This window comes from Camelus dromedarius, chromosome 2, assembly GCF_036321535.1.
Source record: "Camelus dromedarius isolate mCamDro1 chromosome 2, mCamDro1.pat, whole genome shotgun sequence".
Lineage (NCBI taxonomy): Eukaryota > Metazoa > Chordata > Mammalia > Artiodactyla > Camelidae > Camelus > Camelus dromedarius.
Window position 1 is genome coordinate 5396564 of NC_087437.1, and position 26202 is coordinate 5422765.

Sequence of the window (26202 nt, forward strand, 5' to 3'; positions counted from 1 at the left end):
AGGGTGAAAGGCTGATCAATATTTGAAAGGATACTCAAATTAACTCAGCATTAGAACAATGCGTATCAAAACAAATAAATGTTCTTCACCTATTGAGTTATTTTAAAATTTGGACTTAAAAAAGTTTCTTAGGAGGGGTCAACAAGATTCAAACGTCAGAAGATGCATGTGTGCACACAGTGAAAAGTATTCCATCCAGATTCCTCACCTCTCAGGCTTTTCCCCAGAGGCAGTCGACATTATCCATCTTTTTGTATCCATGTTAATAATCATAATACACAAGCAAATAAGATTACGTGTATCTCCCTCTCTTTTTTACATAAATGTTAGGACGATGTTACAGACAGACCCAGCTTTTTATCCATTTTTATCAATTAACAGTATCCTTTCCTTACAGATCATTCGGCAGCAGGACACAGAGCTCCTCCTCACCCTTCTCTCAGATGCACAAGCATCCCACTGTGCAATGGACCACAGGTGATTCCAACCTGCCCTTTTATAAGCAACATTGCAATGAAAATCACCGCTCCTATGTGATTTTACATGCGTTCGTGAATAGTATACCTAAAAAAGGTAATTCCTAGGTGTGGAATTGCTCAACATAAATGCACTGTAATTTTTTTAGATACTGCCAAATTTCCCCCACAGTGTTGGATAGGTTTACCTCCCATCAGTGGTGAATAAAGGTATTTCTCTCCCCAGACCCTGGCTAATCTCACAGTGAAAAAAAAATCCCTGTGACGTAGTAATTTACATTTCTCTTATTATGTACTTCGCAGTTTTTCTTATTAAACATTCCAAGTTTAAATGCTTTTTATGTGGTCTTTTCTGTTAACTGTTCATAATCTTTGCCTAGTTTTTTACTGGGTCATTGGCCTTTTCCTATTGGTTTGTAGGAACTCTTTATATATTAGGCAATTTAGTTCTTATCTGTATTAACAGTTGCAAACATCTTTCACAATTTATTGTTCATCTTTTGACTCTGCATAACATGGGTTTTGCTGTGAAGAATTTTTTTTTTATTAAGTTGAATTTATTAATCTTGCCTTCAATGGCTTCTGAGTTTTATGTCATAGCAGAGAGATCTGGATTATAAAACAATTCTGTGATTTCCTGTAGTATGGATTTCATTCTCTGCATGTAAATCTTTTATCCATTCGGAATTTGTGCAATATGAATTCAACATTTCTCACCCCCCCCCAATTTATCCATTCTTCCTCATTGATTTGAGATGTCACCTTTATCATATATTATATTCCTGAGTATATTTAAGTCTATGTCTGTGATCCATTAATCTATTCTAACAATTTTGCTTTCATACTGTTTTAGTATCTAATCAGGCTATTTTCGGACTCTTCCTATGTTCCTGTTTATTTTCTGAAGCTTCCTGTCTGTTCTTATTTGTTTTTCAAAATGGTCTGTAAAATCAGCTCATCAAATTCACCCTCAAAAAAAAAATCCTGCTGATATTTTTCTTGGGTCATGTCCAAAGTCTAGCCTAACTGAAGAAGAATGAATATTCTCATCATGCTACATGTTCCAACCCCAGAACATGGCATAACTTTCACCTATTCAAGACTTTTTGGGGGTCTCTCAGGTGCATGTTAAAATTTTCCTCACAAAGATACTGCACACTTACGAAGTTTACTCTTAGTTATTTTATATTTTATTGCTATTGGCATAGATTTTTTTCCTCCTTTTACTTCTATGATATCCATCACGGGTAAGGATGTTGGGGAAACAGGCATGCTCACCACGGATGATGGGGTGAACCTTTCTGGAGGGCCATGTGGTGTCTGCCTTCAAACCTAAAAGTGCACACACCCTTTGTCCAGCAAACTCATTGCTGGGTATCACGCTCATGGCTGGACTCAGAAATGTTTCTCAAAGATATATGGACAAAGATATTCACTACAGGGTCACTGCAATGGCAAAAACCTAGAACCAAAGAGTTCTTTGGAGGGCTAGCTAAACACTGGGACACCCCAATGATGAATCCTACGAACCATTAAGAAAATTAAGGTAAACCTGTTACATGCTACTGAAAATACGCCTAAAACACATTACTAAGTTAAGAGACAAGGTGTCTAAGGGTTTATCACATGATACTCTTACATTAAAAGATCAGAAGTATAGAGGGACATGAATAAGAATTTTTTTCTGGAAGAAATCACAAAAACATCAATATTGGAGAGATTGGAGTAGGGAGGGGAGGGTGGAAAGGTAGTTCTACTTTGTTCTTTGAGTACTATTACCATCAACAGAAATCATTTGAGTGGAGGATTTATGAAACACTTTAATTTTCTTCTTTATATGTAAAAATATATTTAAATTTTAAAATTTATTTTTAAAGCAATGTGTTACCTTAAAACTAACTTAAAAACAAAATCTAGGAGTACTTAAGAATACTCTTTACTGTAGCTCTCAGACAAGAAATTTACAGGGGGAAAAAAGTAAAAGTCCGGCACCTTGGAGAAATCTCCATTAACAACAGGGACAGAGCCAGGGCTGACCAGGAGAGCTGAGAAGTATGCACTCTTTCCCTTGAAGAGTACATTCTAGATATGCTGCCAGATGAAAAACTGAAAGGTAAGTCTGGAAAGAACACCAAGCCCCTCCACACTCCCAGGCACAGAAACCTGATGGGCCAGAGGGGTCCCAGTTTTCTTTTGGGTTGTTGATCTTTTTCCTATTGGTTTGTAGGAACTCTTTATATATTAGGAAATTTAGTTCTTATTTGTGATCACAGTTGCAAATATCTTTCCCAGACCTGGTGCTTTGGAGCAGGATTCCTCTGAGCCTGCTCCTCTGTCCAGCAGAGGGGCAGCACCCAGAATTGCCAGAAATGGAGGCTCCTGGGTGCCACTCAGGACCTACCAAATCAGAATCGGAGCCATCTGTGCCCTCACAGGCTCTGCAGGAGATTCAGAGGCTAAGAACTACTCTGCAGAGGGTTTCCCTTTGGCCCTCCTCCAACAGGCAGGGGATCTATGGATCTAAGGGCACACGCCCACCTGTGACCTGCACCCCAACTTCCCACAGCCAAGCCCCTGGCAGTCCCTGCCCAGACAGCCCCAGGCCTACTGTGCTTCTTCCCAATCTGTGCGCACCCCCAGGCCCAAGGCGGCCCAGAGCCCAGGCGGAGGTGAGTAAGGAGGCACTCCTGCAGGCGCAAAATTGAACGAGGAACCAAAGACTCAGTAACCAAGATAAAGATGTAACGCAATATGTCAAAAAGGGAAAAAATCAATGCAGAAAGTCTATTACGAACAAACTATCCAAAAGTTTACTAAAGACAGGCTCTTTTTTTTTTTTTAAAGGAGGTTCCGGGGATTAAACTCAGGACTTCGTGCATGCTAAGCATGCACTCCACCAGTTGAGCTATACCTTCCCCCTAAGACAGGCTCTTTATTACTTAGTATTATATATATATAAAATTATATGTTATATAACTATATGATTATGATTATTCTTTATTACTGATGTTTCCTTTTGCCTCAAGCTCTCATATAGGCACAGATGTGCTACTGATCTTTTTAAAAAACGCTGCCTCACTGGCCTCACCCTAGTGCCAGCCCAGCCCCCCATCTCTTGCACTTTTCTCCAGGGCCGCAAATGACAGGAGTTGGCCTGTATGTAGGTTGTGCCAAGGGAGACATCAAGCAGCAACAGGATCAAAATGGTACGACCCTGTGTGGCACCGACGCTGGTTGTTTTGTTTGAAAAACAGAACGGACTTTAGGTAGGAGTGGAAGCCTTTCTGGAGGGTAATTTTATAATATCGACCAAACCTAAAAATACGACACAGCCCTAAGACCCCCTCTCTCCTTTGATTAAACTTTATACATAAAAAGCATCTGTGTGCCGTCACATTGGAGACCCCAAACTCAGTCTCTGCAGTTCAGTGTTTTGTGAACGTTTCATGCATTTCAGTAGCTTACTGCTACAGTAAAATAAGCCTTTACGAAGACTTTGATCATTGGTATATTTCCTCTCCACTTCTGCATCACCCTATAATAATAAAGTAAATAAATAAATAAAAGCAGGCAATGTGTTTAGAAGACTTGCGTTTCTTGGATCAGCTACGGTCCCCACTGGCGTCAATCCTGGGCACATGAATAGTCAGTTTCCACGTATAAATCGGAGGTGACAGCACCGGCCTGTCTTCCATCACAGAGTGGTTGCGGGAACCACGGGGTGATGGACGTGTAAAGATAAAGCTCACAACCACCCAGCTCAGTGGTGGAGGCAGCAGAGGATGGGGTGCCGTCCACGGGGGACTGACCAGCTGCAGCCACTGACGACAGTATGGGGACCGTATTGTCCCCCCCACCCCAGCACCTCTATGCTCCAAATCAGTGCACTAAATATATTAGTCAACCAACCGCTTTATAGCTAAATGCTTCCTGAATAAAACATAATACCATTCAAATTTTTATCTTAAAACCTAAAGATGTATCTCCTGTCAACACTCGGCGATTTCATGGCTATAATTTTTGGGACGCATGCTGTCAAAGCAAGTTGAGTTTCATGGTTAAAAAAAAAAACAAATAAAAATGAATCTCAACATTGCAATTTTAAAAAGGCATCTATTGTAAATATGATTAAAGGCCTTAATTTCAAGGTTTTTTCTGAACCTTAATCTTAAAAAAAAAAAAACAAAAAACCTCTAGTTCTTGTAAAGTGACCAATCCCCCAGTATTATTACTAGCAAAGCAAAGGAATGACTTATCTGTTTGGATAAACCTACCAATGGTAGCCTCTTGGGCGATTTCTCACCCTACTCATCAGAATAGCATCGCCACTATTTTTGTTTTGTAATATCTGCCTGATTTCGTTTACAAATTACGTAACCGTGGGCAAGTCATGTAGCTCCCACCCTGTCTCTTGGGTCCCTCGCTTATAACACGCAGACCCTGGATAGGCAACTCCAAAAGGAGCTTCCAACTAGAATATGCAATGACTTTATTATTTCAGTTTGGAGACTAAGGTACCAGTCTCTAGCTAAGAAGTGACATCAGGTACCACGATCAATGTTTCCATCATGAACTGAAAGAGTTCCCCCAAACCAGAGCCAAAATGAGGACATGGAACAAGCACACACGTGCAGGGGGGTGGAGAGACGGAAAGTCAGACGGGACTCAGATCTGCTTCTGGTACACACGGCAGGACGAACATCACTGCTGGACAGAGACCAGGGACACCGACAAGGCTGTCTCGGTCAGCGTCCCTCTCCAGTCTGAGGAAGTGTCACCACCCAAGGCCTGCTTGAAGATCACACTTCCCTATCTACTTTCCAACCTGTCATGTCCCTCAGACTTTATTTACAGCGACCAGTCTGCAAGCCTGGTCCAGGCTGGACATCTCCGTGCTCCCACCCGGGGAGCTGTCTTCATCCCAGATGGGGACTTGCTCTGCTGCCGTGCAAAGCCCAGTTCTCTAGCTGGCTTCTCCAACCAGCCCAGACAGGGGGCTGGGTCTCAACTCATGACCTGCAGAGAGTCTGGTACAGACCCCAAGGCCAGGAACTGGGGCCGCAGGGCCCTGGCGGATAAAGTAAGCAAGAGACAGAGCCAGAGGATGAACAAGGAACACGGAAGCCACACCTGGCCAAGCAGGGCGGCACCTTGTCTTTCTAGGCTGGTGCCCGTGGGGGCCAAGGGGCACGTGGGTCTCACGGTGTCAGAACTTCTCATTCTGACCTTCAAGAAGTCAGAAACCTGGATCCTTGCAGAAACTCTTAAATCTTTAGATTTGGCAAGTAAGTCCAGTTTGACTTTCAACCCCATGTGGCCCAAAGCCAAGATTTGGCAGGTTGCAGAGTCTGGCTGGGGCGTCTGATAAACGTGGGAGATCGGGTACCCCACACCCTTCCCACCCCGATCGTGGCAATGTCAGGGGACGCCGTGACCCTCAGTGGAGCACTAAAGAGCTCTCCACTGTTCATTCATACCTTGTCACGACTTACATCAAAGCCTTCAAGGATATGTCTGCAGGAATCATCTAATTCCTCCCTTTTCTCTACTGACGTCGACTTGAACAAAGAGTTTAGAACCACGGATTTTAAATCCCTTGCAAATCTTTTTTCCCCTCATTCCATTACCAATAAGAGGCTTTCTAAAAAATCAAAATACAGAAAGTACTGCTGGAAAGGTACTTTGGGGAGCAGGAGAGTCCCAAGATCTTTTGAAATAAGTGGTTTGTTTTTCTTTCAGAAAATAACTCCCTATAAATAAATAAACCATTATTCCAAGAGTTTAAAAAAAAAAAAGGAATGAAAACAGGGGGAAAAAAACAGAATCCACAAAAACCACACATTTCTTAACACTCCGGGGATAAAGTGGACTTCGCTTTTGCTATGGCTGTGTTTTGTTTAGCAAAAACATTCTGCAGCCCTGGTTCTTCCCTGGAAACGAAGCCCTTCAGACATCTGCAGAAGAGCCAGAGCAAGGGTTCCACTGCTTGAAACTCCATCATGGGGAAGGTACCAGCGTCCAACGCAAGAAAGAAGTCGCCATCCAAGAAAGAAGTCGCCGTGTGGAGTAGCAATCATATGTGACTTTAACCTAATTATTCAAAGTCCGACTTTGCTATTTTAGTTATGCCCCCTAGCTAATCTGTCAACACCAAGGAGCCCAATGCGGGGAGACACCCTCCCCCGGGGCCATCTCCCTCTCAGGTGAAGCTGATAATGACATTGTTCCACCACATCTTTTCTTCCCCCTCTCTAAGTTCCTTCAAGGCCACCCTTCCTTGAACATCAATCTGCCTGGACTTCACAGTAGATTCAATTGAACAAAACACTAAAATCAATAATTTTTCGATGGGGGGGGGTGTTCACTGTATAAATAAGGAATAGGAATTCAATTTTTAAACTCACGTCTGCAGCCCAGGTCTTCGGTGCCATTTCCGAATCTTTGGAATAAAACTTTCAGTTTAGGGCTTTTCAAGTTCAGATTTCTGTCATCTTTTTATCAAGTAAATTTGGGTTTCTGAAACTTGAAAAATGTGTATATATACACATACATATCCAGGCTCTGGAGATCACACCATTAAAATACTGTGTATTCTTTTTTGCTTTTTTAATTAGAGTGAAATTCAATCATTTAAAAGTAAAATCAATCATTTAAAAGTGAACAATTCAGTGGCATTTAACACCTTCACAATGTTGTACAAACATCACCTCTACCTAGTTCTAAAATCAGGAAACCCCGTATCTGCTGAGCAGTTATTCCTCATTCTCCTCCCTGGGCCCGACAACCAGCAACCTGCTTTCATAAAACATAGCTCATTCCATTGCATACGTGTGTTACTACTTCTTTATCCATTCATCTACTGATGTGCACTTAGGATGCTCCTATGTCTTGGTGATTGTAAACAGTGCTGCTATTAACAGTAGTGTGTATAAATCTTCTTGAATTAATGTTTTTGTTTTTCTCGGGTATATGCCCAGGAGTGGAACTGCTGGGCCATATGGTGGTTCTGTTTTGGGGTTTTTGAGAAACCTCCATATTGTTTTCCATAGCGGCTGCATCAACTTACGTTCCCACTAACAGCATACAAGGGTTCCCTTTTCTCCACATCCTTGCCACCATTTGTTATTTGTGTGCCTTTCGATGATGGCCATTCTGACAGACGTGAGATGGTGTCTCACTGTGCTTTTGATTTGCATTTCCCTGATACTGGTGATGTTGAGCAACTTTTCATGTTCCCGTGGGCCATCTGCATTTCCACTTTGGGAAAAATGTCCAGTTCTGCCCATATTTTAAACGGGTTATTTGTTTGCTTTTTGATTGAAGTGCAGTTGATTTAAAATGTTGCGTTAGTTTCTGGTGTGCAGCATGGACGGTCCTGGAGGGCATCATGCTAAGTGAAATAGGTCAGACAGAGGAAGACAAATACTGTAAGATTTCATTTACATGTGGAATCTAAAAAAAATACAACAAAATAGTGAATGTAACAGAAAAGAAACAGACTCACAGATGTAGAGAAGGAACTAGTGGTGACCAGTGGGGAGAGGGGATGGGGAAGAGCAGGATGGAGGGGGAGGGTTAAGAGGTACAAACGATCAGGTCTAAAATAAGCTACAAGGATGTACTGCACACCATGGGGAATACAGCCAATATTTTATAATAACTATAAATGGAGTATAACCTTTAGAAACTGTGAATCGCAGGGGGAGGGTATACTTCAGTGGTAGAGCACATGCTTACCATGCAGGAAGTCCTGGGTTCAACCCCCAGTACCTCCACTGAAATAAATAAACAAATAAAAATTGTGAATCATTATACTGTATACCGGTAACACCTAATATTATACATCAACTATACTTCAATTAAAAAATACGATATTGTAAAATAAATACATAAATGAAGTTAAAAAAAAAAAACACAACTCTTCAACACCTAACTAAATCATGGCCAAACTCCAGAGGAGAATCTCAGTGAGATTCAAAGCAGTTCTTCAAGCTTCCCATAAACCTAGGATTCTACAGGTCACTCAGGCAGTAACTGACAAAGCAACCGAGGTCTCATCAGATGAGTTCCTAAGATGCCACCGGACCACAAATGCTTGGTCAGTATCAGCCACGGGGAGGGGGGGTCAAGTCGTTTGTTACTGGTTTGCTTGTCCTTCCAAACGGTCACATGCAGTCACTGAATTGCACACCCTCACAGTATCGCACTATAAAAAATGTGGTGTCTAAGTGTTCGTAAGGAGAGTGCCCAAATAATTCCTAGTGACAGTACCCAAACGCCCAAAGATGGTGTTACCGTTCATCGCCCCTCACCAGTGCATTTTGTCAGAGAATACACAGGCAGAGATTCATCAAGAAAGCTTTGCAAGAAACACCAGGCACCATGCTGCTTAGACTTCACAATGGGAGTCCTGAAGTATTAAAAGCAACCAGCTAGAAACTGAACTCAGAGTATTAATAAAGTATTTCACACACTTAAAAAATACTTTTGATGGAGAAGAGAGACACGCAGGATGACCAGGTCTTCAGTTTTGCCAACCAAACTCACCCACACCAAATCCTAGAAGAGCTTAGCGTGAGTCAGAAGGGAAGCTGGTTGTCAGTATTCTATGTCATTTTCTCAATCGAGCATGATAACACGATAGCTCACACTCATTCTCGTTTGATGTGGAGACGACAATAAACTGACTGCATCAAAACCCAGCCACTAATGAATATGTACAAAGAACATGGAAATGAAACTCTTTAGAATGTAACTAGGACCCTGTATGGATTTCGATGATAAAGTCTCAAGACTTTGTACAAAAGTAATTAGCACTTATACCACAATAAAGTCGTTAGAAAATTTTCTAAAAATAAAAATTAATCAGCACTGGAAATATTTTAGCGCTGGAAATGTGGCCAGTCCAAACTGTGTCGTGAGTGTAAAACATACACCAGGTTTCAAAGAAATCTTAGCATGAAAGTAAGAATGTAAAATACCTAAGTAAGTTCTTTTTTATAATGATGACATTGAAATGACAATATTTGAGATCTATGCAGGATTACATAAAATCCATCAAAATTAATTCCACCTGTTTCTACCTGTCCTCAATGCAGCTCCTGGGAAACTTCAACTTACAGATGCAGCTCACATATATTTCCACTGGACAGCACTGTTCTTACGATGACTTACTAATCATTTGTTTCATAACATTTTTCACGATTTTTCATCATAGAAATTCTTCATTCACTTTTTTTCTGTCTTTCCCAATAAATAAGTTCCACCAGGCCAGAGTCCAACAAGCCGGCCAACCCAGAGTGCCTGGAGACAGCTCATTAACAACTTTGCACCATTAAGTGAAGAAACTCTCTCATATCATGACCACACCAGCTCCTTTCCCATCAAAGAAAATCCAACACAAACTGCTACCTGCAGTGACTCTGGGGGGCACTTAACTCCGAGGTCCCCAATGTTCTGGGTTCCAAAGTCAATCAGCCATCATATAAAGATGAAAGAAAACACACTTGGTTCTAGAAAACCACCACCCAGTGTAAAACCCAGAGGGAACTTTTTTTTTAATTATGCTAAACTATACGCAACAAAAAGTTACCATTTTAATCATATTGAAGTGCATGATTCAACGGCATTAAGTACACTTGCACTTTTTGTTTTTGTTTTTGTTTTTTGCAGGGGGATGTAATTAGGTTTATTTACTTAGTTTTTTAATGGAGGTACTGGGAATTGTGGGGACTGAACCCAGGACCTCACGCACACTAGGCATGCACTCTACCACTGAGCTCTACCCTCACCCCTACTTGCCCTGCTAATGCAACCACCATCACCACGCATCTCCAGGAACCCTTCTTCTCACCAACAGTGTCAGCTGCATCTCCCAGTCACCCTGCCACCTCGGCACCCCCAAGAGAAAGGACACGTCACCTCTGTTCCACCATCCTCCCTTTTTCTGTCCCCTCTGGTATGAGCAGGAGATGTAAGAGCAGCAAGAAGAAAAAAGAAGCTGCTACGAGCCACAATTCCCACATGTGAAAATCTGCCACTGGCTGGGAGAAAATCAAAGGTTGATGTAACAATGGAAAAAAAGGAAGGATGTAAAAATGTCGCTCTGTGAAGATGGTCAGATGACGGGACAAAGACTGTGCCTCCTAACCCCAGGCAGAGCAAAACAGGGAAAAAGAAACTTCCCCAAAAGCATGGCGGCCCAGAGGCAATAAGCACACTTCAATTTGGCATTTTCCACAGGACATAAGAGGAATCAGACTATTTCTTTTTGGGCCTGAGTAATTATCATAAGGGTCTCAACTCTGTAACAGAGCTTTAACACTGGTGTATCAATAAAGTCTTTACTTGGAGGAGGGGAGCATAAAAAGGCACCACGTCCAAGACTATGACAATAAATCCCACTCTTTCCAGGCTCAGCACGACATCTCCCCACAAAGGAAACCCGTTCGTGGGTTCAAAGGCACCATCGGCAGACACACCAGCAGATGTACATCCGTGGACTCCCCTTTCCTCTCTGCAGTGGAGACACGCAACGTCTTCAGTGACACAGGCACATATACCCTCACAAGACTGACAAAAAGTTCCATCTGCTGCAAATGCCTTTCAATAAGCAAAATTCTTCTGTGTATGATGTCACAGAAGAGTCAACCAAACTCAAACGAGGACAGGACCAGACAGTCCTCAGGCTCTAAAAACGGCTTCGCACCTGCATTTCCAGCTTTGCGTGAACAATGACTGCGCTCACGCACAAGTTCCCAAATGGTGCATGGAAATAGAAATCGTACGCAAGAGCTCACCAACCAATTTGCATGCAAAATTGTCATCAGCCCCCTCCGGTTTATTTTTTGCCGTGTAAGAGATGGGAAGTCTACGATGCCTCAGGAGACTGATTTTAAGAGGCATTTTGGTTCCTACTATAAAAAAGGGAGCCCCTGATGGCGTCTGGGATCCACGCACGCATCCCTCCCAGCGGCCTTTCCGTGAATTCCAGTGGAAGAGGGGAAAGTCTGAAAATGATATCAAGTAGAATAATTAGGTGAGAGCAAATGAGCAAGGGACAGTCTTCAGAATAACAGAAGAGAGAAGAAACGTGGCTAAAAGAAATGTGTATTTACACCCGAAAAATGCCATCTATCAATGACAGTTGGCACAGGAAGGGAAAGATGGATTTTAAACATGCAGGAAAAAAGACTTTTCTGAGTTGGCCTGTGATATTTTATTGAAATAGACCACCAGAAAGCTTGGCCTTTGAGATTGCCAATGAGGACCTGACAGGTATGTGTGTGCTTAAAAGGTGTCTTAAGTTTTCTTTAACATTTCCTTCCTCCCTCCCTCATTTCATTCCTCTTTTCTACTTGAAATGCAGCTAGTGTGAACTGAGACAAGCCGAAAGTGTGAGAAACACACAAGATTTCAAAGACTTCATATAAAAAAAAGAATGCAAAATATCTCAATAAGAATTTTTTTATGGATTGTATGTTGAAATGATAACAACATTCTGAATACACCGGATTCAATAAAATAGATCAATAAAATTCATTTACCTATTTTAATTTTTAATGCAGCTACAAAAATTTTTTTAATTAAAGGGCTATTATAGTTCTCTTGGACAGATCTGTTCTAGAACCTTTTGCTTTTAATTATTTATTGAAATTGATTTATTTTAAACTTAGTCCAAAAAACATGATCCCTTCTCTACTTTAGTTAAGCTGCCAATTCAACTCCTTACTAAGCATCCTTTAGCTACAACTATCAGAGAAGTCACTTCTCCCAAAATAAACCTATTAACGCCAAGAAACCAGGCAAAACTGCCAAAATATTTACAGTGTGGGATCAGTGAGTAACCTGCCTTCAAGCACACTCGATCTTTTCTTCTTACTAGTTGTCACTGCTCCAGCTTGGAGGGAAAAGGCAAACTTTCTTGCAGCCTTCGCCTTTGATGTGTTCGTCCCCGAGACCCGTAAATACCTGCTCTTGGAGAATATCTGGTAACACCGTCGTCACACCAGCTTCTCAAGTGTTTACCCCTCGGGAGCAAGTGGGTTCACAACCTTTCGTCCATCCTTGCTCCGTCGGCAGGTCCAAGCACCCCCCCGAGTCTCACCTCTCACCCCACGTGGGGAATCGCAAACTGCGAGTCTCGCCTGTGAATCACTTCTCTGGCAAAACTGGAAACAGCTGCAGAGGCCACCAGCTGGCCGGCATCGCAGCTAAGATCACTCATATCAGAAACATCAACAGACAGTGGACCCTCCAGTCTGTTTGGTAGAGTCCCTGGAAGTACTTTGTACTGGATTTTCTGGGTGATTTACATTACAGTCCAGAAATGTGAATTCTCCCTTATGCACTTGATAAACACATCCCTGTGGTCGTCGTCTGACTTAAGAGAGCTGTCTCCCTTCCTGGGCTTCCTTGCCTGGCTCCTTCGGAGGTAGGATGGGGGACTTCATGACATTCTGAATTCCCACATATCCGTAAGAAGTGGGTAGTATTACTACTTCTTTGTAAGTGCAGCACAGTTTGTCTTAATTCTAAGCAATGCAGGCAAATGGGGAAGAGAAATCGCAGGGTATCGCAGCTGGCTAAGGCGGGGAGACGGGTGGCGGAGGGGCCAAGGTTACAGCTCTGTGCTACAATGGAAAAAGTGTTGGGTCGGGGTCCAGGGGTCTCCTCTAGTCCTGCTCTTGCTGCTCACTCTGTGTCCACAGCCAGTTGTTTAACCCCTGGGGACACCATGTTATGATCTGTAAAATGAGGGGGCTGGCTCTGGTAATTCTGAAGACTTCCTAGTGCCGTGGTGAAAGGCACAGGCTCTGAATGCCTGGGTTTGAATCTCGGGTCCACCACTTACCAGCTATGCAACCTTGGGAAAGTTACTCCACCTCTCTGATCCAGAGTGTCCTCATTTTTAAAATGGAGAGCATAATAATACAAAACTCAGGGGTTCCCTGAGTTGGAATCTCAGTGCCACCCCTTACCAGCTGTTTGACCTGACATCCGCCAGCAGCCTGTTCAGGAGAATGTCTCCCACACCCGGGCTGTCCCCAGTGACTTCTGTAGGCAATTCGTTTCATCAAATAATACCAGGCAGACATCAACCTGCCCCTCTAACTGCTCCTGAGACAGGACAAGTACTCTTAACCCAGGATGAACAAATGCTAAAAAATCGAACCTAGTATCTGTTCCACAGCCATCAGAAGAGGTACTATTTTGCCTTTTCTTACCTTCTTGAGAGACCTTATTTTCAAGTCTCTCTTATTCCCCGCCCCTCCCCCCCATAAGAAAACAAAACCAAAGAAACGGCTGAGAGATGAGAGAGAGATGGCTGAGCAACGAGGTCTCGACTCTGCAGGGACTGACTGATTGGACGGTGGCGATGGTCACTGCTGGGTTCAGTCATGGTGGCCTCAGTGACATCAGAGAGGAACAGGTAGGCAAGCCGTTGGATATGAGGTCTGCGGTGCAGAAGGAGAACTCCGAGTCACCTATGGGGCGTAAACTCTCACTGGGGCCCTGGGCTTGGATAAGCTCTCACGAGAGACCATGCAGAGAAAAGGGCAGGCCACAGCCGAGCAGGGGCAAACTCCCCACAGTCAGCGGCCATGCAGAGATGGCCAGATCTGCAAAGGAGGTGGAGGAGCAGCCAGAGAGGTAGGGAGAAAGCCTGGAGGACATGGAGAGAGGCCAGGGAAGTGGGATCAGGAGAAAGCACTGTCAGTTGACCCCCTCTGACCCAGCACGCCGGGTTGGCCAAAGACTTCTAGGATGCCCGGGCTGGCTCATTTTGTCTCCTCACGACCCGCCTCCTCTGCCTAGCTAATAACCAGAATTCAGTAAACACTCAGCAAATGAAAAGATGATTAAAGAAAGAGCAGACAGAGAGCCGGTTACTGGGAAGGACAAGTCGGCAAAACTGCCCCTTCCCCAGCACCGCGCCGCCTCCCACAGGATCTCTGATTCTCCAAAGATGAGGCCAGAGAGGCTGGCAAGTGAAGGCGGGCGGCCGGCGGATGCCCTGCTTCAGCCCGGGTCTTGTCTGGGCGTGTGTGATGGGGACTCCAGGCAGGTGGTCGGGCACTGCCAGGGTCGGGGAGCAGCTGCAGAATCAGCAGCAGAAACCACTCCAGCTTGTTCAGGGGGTGCATGGTGCTGAGAAAACCTTGCCCGGGCTGAGTTCCTGTGTCACTTGGAGGAACGATGTTATTTTTAGGGGGCAGGGGACACCAAAGAGGCTTCTTGGGCAAAGGGACACAATTTGTTCGCCGGAGCTTGGCATGCGTGTGTGAAAATCCTCATGCTACAAGCCGGTGGTTTTCAAAGCTCACAGGGGAGAGGCTCCATAAACAGGTCAGGGGTGGGAAAAACAAACAAACAAAAATACCCCAGGATGACAAGTGTGCAAATTAACCCTGGAACCAGGCGAGCAGGCAGTGAGGACAGACAGAAAACAATGAGGCTGCTCATGTGTAAGGGGAGGGAAATTCTGAAGATGGGAGCATTCTCCCTGAAAGTTTTATCAGGAGAGAACATACACACCAGTCATTTACGGTCCCCCAACCCCAGTCTATTAGCCCTGGAGAAGGAGGTGTCCACTATGCTCAAAGGACCAGAGGCTCTGAAAATTCAGGACCCAGAGAGGTCCACTCCCCTCTGAGCTCCCTCCTCCAGCTCTCAGATAATCAACTAATAGAGTCCAAATAATCTAATCACAAAGTAATAAATGCACATGGCAAAAGCAGGATGGATAGCCTACTCAACAGAATTATACATCAGCTGTTCTGTCAAGTTGATAATGAAACATCAGACAATCTGCGAGAACACCACGCCAAGGAGGAGAAAGATAAATTGGGCTCCTCCACTCCTCCTGGAAACTGATTCAAAACTAATCAATTAGCTCCCCCTCCCTCCATCTCCACATTATTATTCCTCTTCACGAAATTTCCTGGGAATCCACTTACTATTCTATGATCGCAGGTATCAAGTGAAAATCAAGTTCTCCGCTGAACAGGAGAGAAACTTCACAGTGTAATGGAAGAGGAGCTGATTAAGGGCACTTAATCTGTGGACAGTGAATTCTTAAAACCTCCAAGTGGAGGGAGTGGCGGAACCGTTGGGAGGAGGCTGGAGGCAGCTGAGTTCTGACGGCACAGAGCGTGGATTCTGGCACTCGGCGAGCTGTCTTATTCACAACCACGGTAACCAGGGCTGTGCGCTCTGCCAATCAGAACGAAGACCCAATCTCTGGAGACCCGAGACCCGAGACAGTAAGAATACCCTTCCTTTTAGGAAGTAAAACACCCAGGGCTGTGAGAGTATCCTAAGAGATGCCCGGCAGCTCAAAAAGAACAGTGTCTTTCTAAGGCAAATTTCATTTTGCCCAACTTCTTACACATTGGGAAGGGATTGCAAACTCAGGTGTATTTGTAATAAATTTACTGTTTAAAAAAATAGTGTAAACACCCTCCACTGACCAAACTCTTAAGAAAAATTATCTTTTTCGCACTCTCAAAAATTCCAGGCCACCCTCTAAGAGCTTTTGTGCATGTGGGTTAAAGCTATCGATATTTATTATTTTAGAGAATTTAAATACTAGCGATGATGGCATCACACATCACGTGGCCTCTGGAAAGTTCCGCCATGTGCTCGTGAGAGAATACAAGTGAAAAAGGCAAATATATAAAGATCCTCATGTTATTCTGAAGAGAGCTGTGCCCTGAGGAAGTCCCAGGGTGTCCAGACGGCACCCTGAGAACCGCCGGCCTCTGGTAGACAAAGAAACGACAGCTGTTTCAAGAGTCCCCTCTCCGGTAAAATCTAAACACTCCATGTGTGCCACGCGTCAGTGAAGACTTTACAGGATGACAGATGGCCAGGTCTCGAAGAACTTCCACAAGCACATGTGCAACTTCCTGGTGCATGACGAGAAGACGGGCTCTTTTCATCTCTCACACGTGACCACGTTTGTTCAACAGCACAGGTGACTTACTGCTGCCACACAGGGCTGTCCCTCGGTGGAGCCGCTGCAGCTGGACAGATCCCCCGGGTCAATTCAGTCCCCTCAACAAACACTGCACGCAGGCCAGTCACCCCCGAGAGGCAGGCTGGCTTGGCGGTTAGGAGTGCAGACCCTGCAGTGAGACTCCCCGGGTTCAAATCTCGGCCACTTGCTGAGTGGTGGTAGGAAGGTTACTCATCTCTTGGTGTCTGTGCTTCCTCAAGCATAAAGAGGGACGACAGTAGTATTTACCTGATAAGATCTTCATGGAAATCTAAGACACAGGAAGTCCTCAACAAATACCAGTTATGAGTTACAATTATACCCTCTTTTATGGTACACAAGGTACCCCAAAGGTCGGAAGGTGGTTTTAGGCTCAAATTTCAGAAGTACAAGCATTACAGACTTGCCAAAGAAATGACTGAATTCTGTGAATTCTGAACGAAATTATGTCTTTGGCAGCAACATGGATGGACCTAGACGTTATCATGCTAAGTGAACTAAGCCAGACAAAGAAAGCACCATGTGACATCACTTGTAGGTGGAACCTAGAAAAAGATACCAATGAACTTACTTACAAAACAGAAACAGACTCACAGACACGGGACATGAACTTATGGTTACCAAGAGGGGAAGAGGGAGGGAAGGGATGAATTGGGAGTTCAAGACTGGCAGATACACACTACTATCTATAAAATAGGCAAACAACAGGGTTACACTGTACAGCACAGGGAGCTATATTCAGTGGCTTGTAGTAACATGCAATGAAAAGGAGTATGAGAAAGAATATGTTTATATACATATATATGTTTAAATAAATCACTACACTGTAGACCAGAAACTAATATAACATTGTAAATCAAAAAATTTAAATTTAAAAAATAATTAAAAGCTTATTCATTCAATAAAATGGTCATTTCTTATTTCAGTTCCTCTGATTGAAAATGGCAAATGCTACCTGAAACAAAAATTCAACTACTGCTCTGGTAGTGGGGTGGGGAATACATAAATTTTTCTTACAAAAAGAAGGTTTATTGCCATTAAGACTTATGAGTTCAATAGACATTTACTGAGCATCTGCCATGTGCCAGGCTTGTACCAGGCATCTGGGGGGATAAAAAGAAACCAGACAAAGTGCCTGGCCAGTGGGGGCCAGCACAGTCTAGTGGGCAGGCATGGAAACAGAGGGACATGCCCCGTGTCCTGCTGTCATCATAGTTCAGGGCGCTCAGGGCGGTCCTGGGGCCCCAGGGAGTGGAGTCTCAGAACAGGCGAGGGCAGAGGAGAGAGGGAAGTTCTGTCCTTGCTGATATTTGGAAAACACCTTCCCTACCCAAGAAGTGAATTTTTCCTTTCATGTGTCATTAATTCAGTTCAACCCCCAAAAGCCCATCTCTCTACAGCTTTCCTGTGGCACTAGCTCCTCAGTACGGATGTTCACAGAGCTCTTCCGTCCTTGTGAATAGTAAATTGTCCTTTCAACATCCCTAAGGACAAGCAGTTCGACCCATCCATTTTATTTGCGTATCATAGTAACAGCCTCTTATTTAGATGTCAGATTCCAGTAACTAAAAACTCAGACGCGTACAAGACAAACCCAAAGCTCAACGCAGCCAAAATTATTCTCAAAACCGTGGCTGCTTTCCACAAACTTCAGTCTCTTTTGGAAAGCGTCTTGGGCTAAAGTCACTCTTATTTCACATACTTAGAGAGAAAATTTGTTCATTTTTTTTTTTTTGCATTCTTTTTTATTTAAGTAGAGTCAGTTTACAATGTTGTGTCAATTTCAGGTGCACAGCAGTGTTTCAGTCATCCATATACACATACATATATTCCTTTTCATATTCTTTTTCCTTATAGGTTACCGCAAGATATTGAATAGAGTTCCCTGTGCTGTACGGTTAGAAACTTGCTGTCTATCTGTTCATCTTTCTTCTCAGCAGACTGAAAGGACAAAAATCTGAAGAGTAAACTGAAAAGATGATGCTGAGCTTCATGAATTCTCTAAAGTTACAAACCTTGATTTTTACTGAATGAAATCAGTCTTAACAGAATCAAAAAAGGTCTGAGTAAGGTCTGCAAAGTATTTCAGCCGTCTAAACTCTTACACAAAGAGTCCTTTGCCCTAATGAAAGACTATTTCTCATTTCCCCTAAGTCAAAAGACTGAAAACTAAAAAAAATCAAACTCAAATCGACACTCAAAATTGTCTTAAAATTTTTCTTAAAAATGCTGGTCCGTACTCAGAATTCACCTGCTCTAAACAGCTATCACTTACATCTATAATGACCTAGTCAGTATCGTCATGCTGCAGAAAAGAGACGAAAAATGAACTTATTACAGAAATGTTGACCATTATCATTTGTTTAAATGCTAGAAAAAAGTACACTCAAAAGATTTACATACACTAGGTTTTGAAAGAGATTTATCATTTTGGGGAGAGTTTCTATAACTTTTAGCTATTTGACATTTGCAAACTGAAATAAGAAACTAAGAAAATTAAATGCGATGTTTTCTTCTCAGATAACTAAAGCCAAGATGTTTTTGAGAACACGAATTTTTCAAGTGATTCCTGATTCTAACACTGTATGTGGACATAGCTTTGTTCTGAATTTTGATGAGTTAGAGCAGTGATCCAGAAATTCCACAGGGATACTATATATATATGTATATACATACACATACATATATACATACACACATATGTATTTATATATACTTATGTATTTTAATATATACTTATATATATATAAAGTCAGATAATGTAGTATGTAAAATACACATTGCAGGAGTAAATTATGTAGAATTTTCTGAGCCTGCAAAACACCAAGATTGTCTCAATTTCCCTTTTCCAGTGTGATTTATTTCTATGGTGTGTTATTTTGATATTTGCATGTTTACTGCAGGCTCGTGGGGTGGGTCACACATGGGGAGCTTCTATAGTAACCATATTTGGTTTCCATGTTAGGGACAAGTTCCTCCCCTCCTCTTTTCTCCTTCCCCCAAGGCCCATCAAGCTTATAAATAAACCCAAAGCCCAGAGGGAAAACTTCAGGAGGCTCAGGTGACAACTGACTGCGTCTGAGCAGGTTGAGCCCCGTCTGGTGTGAATGGCCCCCCGACTCTTCGGAGCACACCTGGGAGAGCAGAGGGACTCAGGAGATGGGACATCCAGCTCTGTGAGGATCAGGGACCTCAGCCTCCCACACCACGGGCAAGACCAAAGCTGCACACCTCAATCAGAGCTTGGGTGAGAATATTTTAGGTGAAATTTTCTCCCCAGTTTCCTCCTTTACCGAGTAAGGCAGAAATATCACACCAGAGGCCGGTTACGCAGACGACTGTAATGGGAGGTACAGGAGCAGACAATGCATGGGTCTCATTTTCCAGCCAAAATTCAGGGTGTGAGGTCCAAAGCCAGAAAGACCATTTCAGAAGCAGATGATGCCAGAGCCTCTGAGACAGGTGACCTCCACAGGGGTGATGTGGTCCCCTCCCTCCCACTCCCACCCCAGCATCTTACCCTTCATAAGGCAGCCGCTACCCCTGAACGGCCAGACTTCTGGCACAGAATGTCAGGCCAGGCAGGCCCAGCCCCACGTAAGATGGAAAAGTCTCAGAAGACACCAGTCGTTTTGGAAAGTGAGACAGGAAGGCCCCCGAGGCCGCCCAGCTGCTGTGACAACGGGGACCCAGAGGCAGGAACAAGATCAAGAAAAATGTAGACAGTCCAAGAGCAAAACCCCAGCCCGGACCCCCGGGTGGGCAAAGGTTAGGGAGAAGCCAATGACGCAAAGCTAGTTTTCCTCTGACCATCTGACGAGGAACAATCTCGGCTACGTTCAAATACAGACATTACGGTAGGCAGGGCTCAATGACAAACAGCCTCTAAGGTGGTCTACCTTGGAGGCAATATTTCCTTTAAACACTTACATGAATTATCAACAGTAATAAAGTTAAAAGACCTCCTATGTTCTCATTTTTAATTAAAAAATATATATACACGCACACACATGGACACATGTATTTATATACATCCACGTATATGTATGTATGTCTCACCAGGAAACCCAAGCTAAGCACCGGGGTTTATCTGTAAGAATCTAATACCCGACGGCCAGGCCACAGACAACAGCAGATTCTTCGAGAGAAAGAATAGAGCCCTTTCAGCCAATTACACAATTACACAATATGACCATGTTTACATTATCAAAGGGAGGCAGACCCAATTACCTAGCTACTTCAAATTAATAACCCCATTTCCCTCAATTATCTGGCAGGCAGGGACTGAATAACCTGAGTAATTACCTCAATTTACTCAGATGGTATAGGCGTGGCCAGGGAGCCCAGAAGTAATTTTTCCTTCTGGAACACCTCCACCATCGGCAGCTGTAAAATGTGCCACAGTAAATGCACACCCACTTCGTCTGGAAGCAGTGTGAGCAAATTCGTTCTGTTAGCCAGCAGATTAAAATTTGTTATACTCTTCATAATCCGGGTTTGAAGGGTTCTGGGTTTTTTTGTTTGTTTGTTTTTCTGATAAAAATGCATAGGACCAGAGAATTTGAGAGCTAAAAAGTCCCACCAGAACCTAGGGCTAAAAGCCAGCTGCAGGCAGCAGTCCGAACAGAAAGCCAGAGTACTGACCCGCAGCAGTTTAGGGAAGGAGTTCAAAGCCCAAATGCTTGGGTTCAAATCCTGCTCCACCACTTATCAGCTGCAAGGTGACCCTGGCAAGCACGTACCTCTCTAAGCCCGAGAGTTTTCACCTGAACAGGGTGGTAATGATGGTACCCATCTCAGAGAGGTGGTCCCAGGACTTAAGTGAGAGGAGGCTGGTAACGCACTGCTAGGCACATACTATCTTTTTTAAGCACTTACTATTATTATCACAACATCACCACCTTTTTTGGGCTCAGAGAGAGGTGTCCACCCCCCTTTCCCCAGGCCCCGTGAATATTACTTGACACGGCAAAATATGTGATTTAAGTTAAGGATCCTGAGAAGAGGGGGTTATTTACCCCGGATGGTCCAGGTGGCCCTAAATTCCATCACCATGCGACCTTAGGAGAGGAGGCAGAGGGCGTTCTGAGAGAGACTCACAGAAAAGGACACACAGGGCAGACGGCAACGTGAGGACAGAGCCCAGGGAGGTGATGCTACCAGCCCCTAGAGAGTGGTGACAAACACGTGCTCCCCGGAGAGGTTTCAAGGGCCCTGCCAGCACTCTGATGTCAGACTTCCGGCCTCCGGGGCTATGAGAGAATACGCTTTGGTCGCTTTAAGCTGCTGCTCAGGCTGGTTTCTTGTACAACCTTGGGTAACTAACGCACCCCCTTAAGAGATACAGCTCTCGCTTGCCCCAGTTTAAAAACTGTGCCTTGAGGATGTCAGTGATAATGATAAGGTCAAAGGTGAGGGTTCCCGGAAGTGGGAAATGCCAAGGGCTGGGGTTAGGGGTTGAACATGACAGAAGCAGAGAGCAGGAAAACACAGCGACTACGCTTAAGCGGGTTTGGTTGGAGGAGACGCCCAGGGAGGGAAACACACACGCAGACGGCTGGAGGCTCGCCCTGTAACAGGTCTCATGCCTTGGAAATTCTGACGAATCAAACAGTAATATGAGTGTTGAGAAATTTTTTTTCATATTGATAAACATTTTTATTCTAATATTATAGTAATAAGTCAAGCACAATTCTCTTTGAAAAGTCAACTCTGTTCCAACAACACTTGTTAAATATCTTTCATCAAACGTAAGCATATTCCTTTCAATCCCCTATAGCAGTCAGAGCCATGGAGCAGAGGGAAGTTTTTATTTAAGCCTACTACATGTTGTTATTGCTAAAAAAATCTGAATTAGCTGTCAAGGTCTCAGAAGTCACAGAAATCTAAAACGCCAGGGTGTCGTGGGTTCTTAAATAACATCTTTATCCATTAAGCAGGGAACTTTTTTTATTGGAGTCTGCACGGCTTCTAGAATGTGTGGGTTGATCTCTCTCACAAGTTTGGGGAAATTCTTGGCCATTATCTCTTCAAATCCTGCTTCCGTCCCACCCTGTCCCCTCTCTTCTCCTGCTGAGACTCCAATTATCCACATCTTAGATCTTCCACTATGTCCCTTTGTCTCAAATTCTTTTCTGTATGTTCCGTTCTTAACTGTCTGCACTTAAGTCTGAATCATTTCCATGAACCTTCCTCCAGCTCACTCTCCTGCCCTCTGCTCTGTATGATCTTCTGTTCAACTGTATCCCATGTGTTCTCTTTTTTTTTTACATTTTTTTTATTGAGTTATAGTCATTTTACAATGTTGTGTCAAATTCCAGGGCAGAGCACAATTTTTCAGTTATACATGAACATACATACATTCATTGTCACATTTTTTTCTCTTGTGAGCTACCATAAGATCTTGTATATATTTCCGTGCTATACAGTATAATCTTGTTTATCTATTCTACATTTTAAAATCCCAGTCTGTCCCTTCCCACCCCCCACCCCCTTGGCACCACAAGTTTGTATTCTATGTCTATGAGTCTGTTTCTGTTTTGTATTTATGTTTTTTTTTCTAGATTCCACATATGACCAATCTCATATGGTATTTTTCTTTCTCTTTCTGGCTTACTTCACTTAGAATGACATTCTCCAGATCACCCTTGTTGCTGGCAAATGGCGTTATGTTGTCAGTTTTTATGGCTGAATAGTATCATGAGTTCTTAATTTCAGATATTTTCCCCCATGAATAGATTCTTTATAGATTTGATCGATACTTTGGTTCCATTGGCTTCTTTATAGATTCCAATTCTCTGATGCAATTTTCCATCTCTTCATCTATTTTCCCCATTAAAAAATTTTTCCTTGAACATATTAATCACAGTTATTAAAAAAATTTTTTTGCTAAATCTCATTAGTGAAATCTGAGCTACCTGTGAGTCTGCTTCTATTATCTGTTTTCGCTCTTGGCTTTTTTAGTGACAGTGGCATAACTAATAACTTCTGATTAATATTAGACTTTGTGTGTAAAAAAATTACAGAGACTTCTGAAGTTACATTCCTTGGGAGCTGGCTCTTCCTGCCTTCCACCAGGCAGACACAGCTGGGTGGGGTGGGGCTGACCCCCTGAACCAGTGAGGGTCTGGTCTACCCACCGTCCTCGGACTGGGCTGTCAGTGCAGGGTGTCGTGTGTCCACCACGCCCCCAACTCCCAACCTCCCAAAGCAGGTCCTGAATCCTCAGCTTTATCTTCTCAGCACCAAGACCGCTGAACATTCCCCGCTGTTTTCCAAAGGCTTTCTGATTAGCTCTTGAACCACCCACCCCACAAAGCTGCAGAATTTAGCGACTGCCTGGAAGGGAACAAACTGTGTGCTGAGACTCCTCACCACCCCCGGGTTTTGTCTCTGCAGTGCAGTCCCATGAGACCACCAAAAGGTCCACTGGCTTCTCTTCCCACAGCAGCAATGCTCCATTTGGGCAAAGCCTGGATTTTTAGTCTCTTCCAAACACCCATTCCAGAAATGCCTCCCAGGGATACGGCAGCTGCAGACCAGCAGGTGAATTCCCGTAGTTCTGCCCTTCTTGACATCTCAGCATCCTTCCACCCCCCCGCCCCCGACTAAGTCCTCTGTGCTTCAGCACCTCTCAGATGCCTGTCAACAGAATGATCTTTTAAAATATATTTTAACAGTTACCAGGGGTGGAAGGAAGTGGGAAGGAATAAATTGGGAGTTCAAGATTTGCAGATACTATGATATATAAAACAGATTAAAAGCACGTTTATACTGTATAGCACAGGGAACTATATTCAGTATCTTGTAGTAACTTATGGTGGAAAAGGAATATGAAAATGAATACATGTATATTCTTGTATGAGTGAAGCATTATGCTGTACACCAGAAACTGACAGAACATCGTAAACTGACTATACTTCAGTAAAGAGATACATATACAAAAAAAGTAAAATATATTTTACATGGCTTTTCTCATTATTCCTCTTGGGGTCATCAGTTTGCCTCAAACTACTAAATCTTACCCAGAAGCAGAAATCCCTCTTTATATTTTTTCAAAAAGCTTTCATTACAACATTTAATCTTCCTCTTTTAAACCTACAAGAAAAAAATCGGGCAATATTCATTACTCTGATCTTTGAAACCAGAGGTTGGCAAACTATAGTCCACAGGCCAAGTCCAGCCCACTGCTGAGTTTGGGACATTTTTATTGGAACAGTGCCACACCCATTCATTTACATATTGTGAGTGTCTGCTTTTGCAAGACAAGGGCAGAGTTCGATGGCTATGAAAGAGACCAGATTGCCCCCAAAATCCAAAATAGTTAATATTGTTCCCTCTACGCCAGCCCGTTTTATACGGATTCAGGAAACTGAGCCTCAGACTGTTCAGTGACTTACAATTTTAGAGATAAGAGAGCATCTAAGGTCCCCTGGTTTTTCAGTCCCAATGTCTTCCCATTCTTCTAATTGACCTCCTATCACCATGATTTATTGTAATCATTTTTTGGGGGGGGAGGGAGAGATAATTAGGTTTATTTATTTATATATTTATTCTTAATGGAGGTACCGGGAATTGAACCCAGGACCTCGTGCATGTTAAGCACGCGCTCTACCCCTGAGCTATACCCTCCCCTATTGTAATCATTTTTTAAGATGAACGCAGCGAAGAGAGAGGGGCGATTTTAAACCAGACAGCCCCACTCTGGGAAAAGAAGGTGTCCCAGCAAACACAATGAAGGGCCTTTCTATCTCTGGAAGATTCGGGAGATTTCAGTAGTCACCTTGGAAATCTGCTGAAACAAATAAGAGAAGGGAAGTAGCCAAGGATGCCACTGTGAGGTAAGAAAGTCTTAATATTTCACAGGGCTCTTTTTATTGTTGTCGTTCAGAAAAGAAACTTGTAAGGCAGAACAATGAAAAGAATCCTGTGGAGTGCGTTCAATTTTTATGCATTTGATTGCTGGGAGCTTTCATCAAGGCAGTCCCTGCGCTGGAGGGGGAAATGTCCCCAACAGAGGATGGCAACTCAGAAGGGGACGGACACACACACACATACACACACAAATATGTGACTAAACAAAACAGAAAAAAAATCTGATACAGTTTCAAACTTAACAATGACTTAAGAGGAAGGCCATCTTCCTTTTTCCCTTCTCTGCTTCAAACAAGTATGATGGTAATTTGCTTCTTTTTCATAAAATTGTACAATCTAATGAGTGGTGCAATTTAGCACCCCATGTCAATTACAGACACTCAAAATTTCAGAATCATGAGATCACCAAAATTATCACACACACACACACACCCGTGAGGTCAGCTAGTTGTTTTTCTGTTGTTGTTGAAGTATAGTCAGTTTACAATGTTGTGTTAATTTCTAGTGTACAGCACAGTGATTCAGTTATACACATTTTTTTTTTATCACAGGCTATTACAAGGTACTGAATACAGTTCCCTGTGCTACACAGTATGACTTTGTTGTTTATCTGTTTCATACATAGTAGTTAGTATCTGCAAATCTCAAACCTCGAATTTACCCTTCCACCCTCCCCTTTACCCCTTGGTAACCACAAGTTTGTTTTCTATGTCTGTGAGTCTGTCTCTGGTTTGTAACTAAGTTCATTTGTCTCATTTTTTTAGATTCCACATATAAGTGATATCATATGATACTTGTCTTGCTCTGTCTGACTTACTTCACTTAGTATGATCATCTCCAGGTCCACCCATG

The 26202-nt window shown here is 43.2% G+C and overlaps 1 protein-coding gene and 1 non-coding gene across 3 annotated transcripts in view; both read right to left on the reverse strand.

Moving 5' to 3' along the window:
- RFTN1 (raftlin, lipid raft linker 1) overlaps positions 1-26202 on the reverse strand; it is a 177748-nt gene that overhangs the window by 108562 nt on the left and 42984 nt on the right. The gene's annotated exons all lie outside the window — the stretch shown is intronic.
- Positions 25036-25108, reverse strand: TRNAV-AAC (transfer RNA valine (anticodon AAC)). The gene has a single exon. It is a non-coding gene; the product is annotated as a tRNA-Val (tRNA).